This window comes from Triticum dicoccoides, chromosome 4A, assembly GCF_002162155.2.
Source record: "Triticum dicoccoides isolate Atlit2015 ecotype Zavitan chromosome 4A, WEW_v2.0, whole genome shotgun sequence".
Classification (NCBI taxonomy): Eukaryota; Viridiplantae; Streptophyta; class Magnoliopsida; order Poales; family Poaceae; genus Triticum; species Triticum dicoccoides.
Window position 1 is genome coordinate 737,097,751 of NC_041386.1, and position 5,685 is coordinate 737,103,435.

The 5,685-nt window shown below is 42.5% G+C and overlaps 1 pseudogene; it reads left to right on the plus strand.

Moving 5' to 3' along the window:
* Positions 1-881: 881 nt before the first annotated feature.
* Positions 882-4,444, plus strand: LOC119284353 (annotated as a pseudogene).
* Positions 4,445-5,685: the final 1,241 nt, after the last annotated feature.

A 5,685-nucleotide genomic window follows, 5' to 3' on the forward strand; every position in this document is an offset into this window, starting at 1 on the left:
CCTGTAAACAATCTCAATTGTATGCGCTATCAGGGAGGTGCGCCCCTGACTATAAACACGTACGGCGTCCCCTCGAGTTGAGGTACGACGCTTTCCGCCGTCACACCACACCGGAATTCGTCCTGCTGGTTATGAGATTTCTAGTGTTGATTTGTTCTGGACCAGAGTAAACAGAAAAAGGTTAATTCATATACCAAACCAGATATGATACAGATCAATTACTAGGTCCATGTGCCATGCCTCCCATCATGTACGCCCATAGAACAAGTGACAGATTGAAAACAATGTCTTGCCTATTCCTGAGAACCGTTAGTGACACAGGTGAGAGCAAGTCTTCAGTCTTCGCAGCAGATGCTTCGACATCTCGCTTATTGTCTTATCGACAAGTTGGAAAATTAAGTCATGATGGTACAGCCAATTGTTTGTATATGCAAGTTGCAGAATTAACTCAAAGCTGGCTTGAATATCGGTATTGCAGTATTTATTGAGTGAAAGGGAAGTGTTGTCGACCTTACAACATTTCCACGCTCTTTCCATCTTTATTATCTTTCACTGCCTTTTTTGTGATCAAAATGTTTCCTACCACAATTATTTGTACTAACTGAACAATTAGATACCATCTACACTGGATGGTCTTAATAAGATTAAATAAACATAGAAAATATAATTCACCGCACTAACACAATGGCAATGCTAAAATGATCTAAAGAAACTGTTGCATATTGGTAAAACAGAGTATTTCAAAGTATATAGAATTAATGAAATTACAGAGATATTCAATAATGATGATGTATGCTTGCAAATAAATAAGGACCACTTGTAGGTACATGTATCAGTCAATGTACAGCTCTTGGACTCCTTGATCCTATCTCCATTTGCTTCCAACCTCTCTCCAGCAACCACACAACTCCATAGCAGCCTTGGCTAGCGAGACACCTACACAGGGGCGGCGAAGGAACGAGCAGTAGTACGCTGCTCTATCAACAATCTGTACAAGATCAATTTTTGACGTTGTTGAGGTGAATTCTCTGCTCAATCCTTGGCCTAGTTTTGCTCTTCTTCGATTGTTCATGTTCTGTTTTTTTAGCTGTACAGTAGGCCAAAACCCCACTGAAATTTTTATGTATGTACCAAAAAGTATGTACAAGAGGGCTATAAACTTGTTATACAAGCTAAGTCATTGTGGAAATACAAAGTAGGAGGATTACAAGGTTGTTCATCTTCTGTCAGTGCTTAACCTCTATTCTATACTGTGCTGCAGTTTTTTATTCCTCTGACCAGCAAGATCATGGCCGAGTCCGTGCTTCTGCCTCTAGTACGCGGCGTCGCTGGCAAGGCTGTAGACGCACTGGTCGAGACCGTAACCCGCATGTGTGGCCTCGACGACGACCGCCGAATGCTGGAGCGCCATACACTAGCCGCTGAGTGCAAGCTGGCGAACGCCGAGGAGAGGAGTGAGACAAACAAGTATGTCAAGAGATGGATGAAGGAGCTCAAGTTTGTCACTTACAAGGCCGACGACGTGCTTGACGACTTCTGGTATGAGGCGCTGCACCGCCAATATAAGATTGGCAAGTCCACTACCCGCAAGGTACTCGGATACATCACGCGCCACAGCCCGTTGCTCTTTCATTTTGAAATGAGCAGGAAACTCAAGAATGTCCTCGAGAAGATTAATAAGTTGGTTGAGGAGATGAACAAGTTTGGATTGGAGAACTCTGTCCATAGGGAGAAGTAGCAAGATCCTTGCCGGCAGACACACTCAAAACTGGATGACAGTACCATAATCTTTGGAAGAGATGATGATAAGATGGTGGTGGTGAAGCAACTGCTGGACCAGCAAGATCGGCAGAAGGTGCAGGTGTTGCCCATCTTTGGGATGGGTGGTCTTGGCAAGACCACTCTAGCTAAGATGGTGTATAATGACCAAGGGGTCCAGCAACATTTCGAGATGAAGATGTGGCACTGTGTGTCCGACACCTTTGATGTTATTTCTCTTTTGGAATCCATCATTGAATTGGATGTAAGTGGAAGATGTGACATGCCTGACATGATTGAGCTGTTGCAAAAGAAACTTGAGCAAGTCATTGGCCAAAAAAGGTTTATGCTCGTTCTTGATTATGTGTGGAACCAAGATGAGAGGAAGTGGAAGGATGTGCTGAAGCCTCTTTTGTGTTCTGTTGGTGGACTGGGAAGTGTTATATTGGTTACATGTCAAACCAAGCAAGTGTCCTCGATAATGTGCACGGTCAAGCCCCATGAGTTAACATTTTTGAGTAAACAAGACTCATGGGAATTGTTTTCGAACAGAGCATTTAGCAATGGTGTAGATGAGCAACCAGAGTTGATCACCATTGGAAGGCGTATTGTGAATAAATGTGGGGGGTTGCCTCTTGCTCTCAAGACAATGGGTGGATTGCTGAGTACAAAGCAAAAAGTACAGGAGTGGAAGGCCATCGAAGAAAGTAACATTGGAGAGAATGATGGAGGCAAATATGAGGTCATGCCCATACTGAAGTTAAGCTACAAATACCTATCATCTGAAATGAAGCAATGTTTTGCATTCTGTGCAGTCTTTCCCAAGGATTATGAGATGGAGAAGGATAGGTTGACCCAACTATGGATGGCAAATGGTTTTATTCAGGAAGAGGGAATAATGGATTTAGTACAGAAAGGAGAATTCATTTTTGATGAGTTGGTTTGGAGGTCCTTCCTCCAAGATAAGAAAGTCGTGGTCAAATCTGCTAACTATCTTGGTTACACAAAATATGTGTCAATTGTATGTAAAATGCATGACCTAATGCATGATATAGCAAAAAATGTCACGGATGAGTGTGCAAGTAGAGAAGTATTGTCTCAGCAGAAAGCATTGTTAAAAGGTGTTTGTCACATGAAAACATCAAAGGCTGAATTCGAGCAAATCAGTGGGTTATGCAAAGGCAGAAAACTCCGCACTTTGTTAGCTCCTTCAGAATCATGGAAGGATTATAATTATAACTTTTCGAGAAAATCACACAAGGATATTAAGGAGTTGCAACAGGTATTGGCATCACTAAGAGCATTGAATTGCTCCCCTTCTCCAATTGTCATTCGCAAGGCCATAAATGGAAAACATTTACGGTATCTTGACCTCTCTGGGTCTGACATTGTTAGGTTGCTAGATTCAATATGTATGTTGTATAACCTGCAAACACTGAGGCTCATAGATTGTCAGAAGTTGCAGCAGTTAGCAGAAAACATGGCAAGATTGAGAAAGCTCACCCATCTTTATTTTTCTGGTTGTGGTAGTCTTAGAAGTATGTCCCCAAAGTTTGGTCTATTGAACAACCTTCACATATTAACAACATTTGTTGTGGGTAATGGAGATGGCCTTGGGATAGATCAGCTCAAAGATTTGCAACACCTTACCAATAGGTTGGAACTGCTAAATTTGAGCAAGATAAAGAGTGTCGAGAATCCAAAAGAATCCAACATCAATCCGAAGAAAAATCTAAGTGAGTTGTTGTTCTCTTGGGACCAAGGAATAGATGATGAGCCTAGAGATGTGGAAGTGCTTCAGTGTTTGGAACCTCATAGTAATATCCAAAAACTGGAGATACATGGATATGATGGCCCAGAAATATCACAATGGATGAGAAACCCTCAGATGTTTAGTTCTTTGAAAGAACTTGAAATGTACAACTGCCCAAAATGCAAGAGCATCCCTGTAATATGGCTCTTGGTCGCTCTAGAGATTGTGTCCTTACTTAAGATGGATAACCTCACAACATTGTGTAGTAACTTTGATGCGGAAGGTGGAGGATGAGCCTCAGATGTTTAGCTGTTTGAAAGAACTTGAAATGTACGACTGCCCAAGATGCAAGAGTATACCAATAGTATGGCATTCGGAATCCCTGGAGATTGTGTCCTTACAGAAGATGGATAACCTCGTAGCGTTGTGTAGTAACTTTGATGTGGAAGGTGGAGGATGCATTACCCCTCTGCAAATTTTCCCAAGGTTGAAGAAGATGAGCTTGATTAACTTAACAAACCTGGAGACATCGATAGAAAATAGTGTGGGAGAGCCTTGTGATAACCTGGTAACATTCATAGTGCTTGAAGAGCTAGAGATCAGATATTGCCTGAAGCTTGCAAGCATTCCAGTGATCCCCGTTGTCAGCAAGTTGACAATAGATAGAGTTCATAGTACTACAATCACTTCAACTTTTATGGGCATTAGTTTGGGCTCTTGTCCATTTGTCGCCAAATTATTAATTCTTGGGTCTCCAGGAGACATACCCATGTTGCCTCTAGACGCCCAGCAAAGCCAAAGTCAAAGACCTCTTGAAAAACTTATGTGTGTGACTCTCGAAGGGCCCAATAGCTTGATTGGAAGCTCCGGATTGTCCAGATTACAACTTGTGGTCTGGAAAAGATTTTCGTTCGTGTAAAATCTAACGATTAGCGATTGCAACAATCTTGTCCGCTGGCCAACAGAGGAGCTCCGGTGCTTGGATCGCCTCTGCTATCTGTGTATCAAAAATTTTAACAACTTGGAGGGGAACAGTTCACCGTCTGAGGAGAAAACCCTTCATCTATCCCTGGAGCACTTGACGATTTCATATTGCAGCAATGTGGTAGCACTACCTTCGAACCTAGGAAGTCTGGCCAAGCTGACGACTCTCTTTTTGTTTGACTGCAATGGCCTGAAAGCGCTGCCTGATGGGTTGTGTGGCCTCACTTCTCTTAGGGAATTGAAGATTTGGTATTGTCGAGCTATAACTAGTGGAAAAAGGGTCAAATGTGAAGCACATTAGTGCCGGTTTGATTTTGAACCGGCACTAATGTGTCCATTAGTGCCGGTTCCAATGGCTAGCCGTCCGCTCTCATTAGTACCGGTTTGTGGCGAACCTTTAGCACCGGTTCGTGCCACAAACCGGTACTAAATTGAGTAGTGGTAGGATGCTGTCAGTCTGGGGCCCCTCCAGTACCTTTAGTACCGGTTTGTGTTACGAACCGGTACTAAAGGTCATCCTACATAAACCCTTCGCCCACCCGAGCTCGCTCTGTTCTTCCCCTTTCCCCTCTCCTCCTCTGTTCTTCCCCTCTTCCTCGAGCTCATCACACATTTTGCCCAAAATTTGTCAAGATTTGAAGGCCCCCATCCATTCAAATGATCACAAAGGTTAGCAACTTTGTCCTTTCATCTCTCGTTGCTAGATTAGCTCTTGCAATGCTTTGTATAGTGATTAGTTTGTGAGTTTAGTAATTTGGAAGGAATTATATGTGCTAGTATTTCATTTATATGCAATTTGAGGTCAAAAATAACACTTAGTTTGCATATGTAGGTGTGGTTTACTTAGTGCCTTCTAAATCTCTGTCGTAACCACCGTCGATCGCCCGCACCATCCCGTCGCCGGCACCACCTTGTGGTGAGGCTCTTGTTCATGAATTTTTTACATTACCAAATTGATGTTGGTGTGATTTGGATATATAGTTACTCGTATAATTATCTTAGCCGTACGTTGTTTGTTATACATAGTGTCATGGTTTTGATATCCGTCCCCGACGGCTCTCGTCCTTGTTATGATTCGGATGTGGTATATTCTCTTTTAAAACTAGTTGTTGCATTTCGTGTTTATGGCAAATTATGCCCATCAAGTTGACATGGATATTTTTATCTAGGAGGTATGTGAACCGGAAATT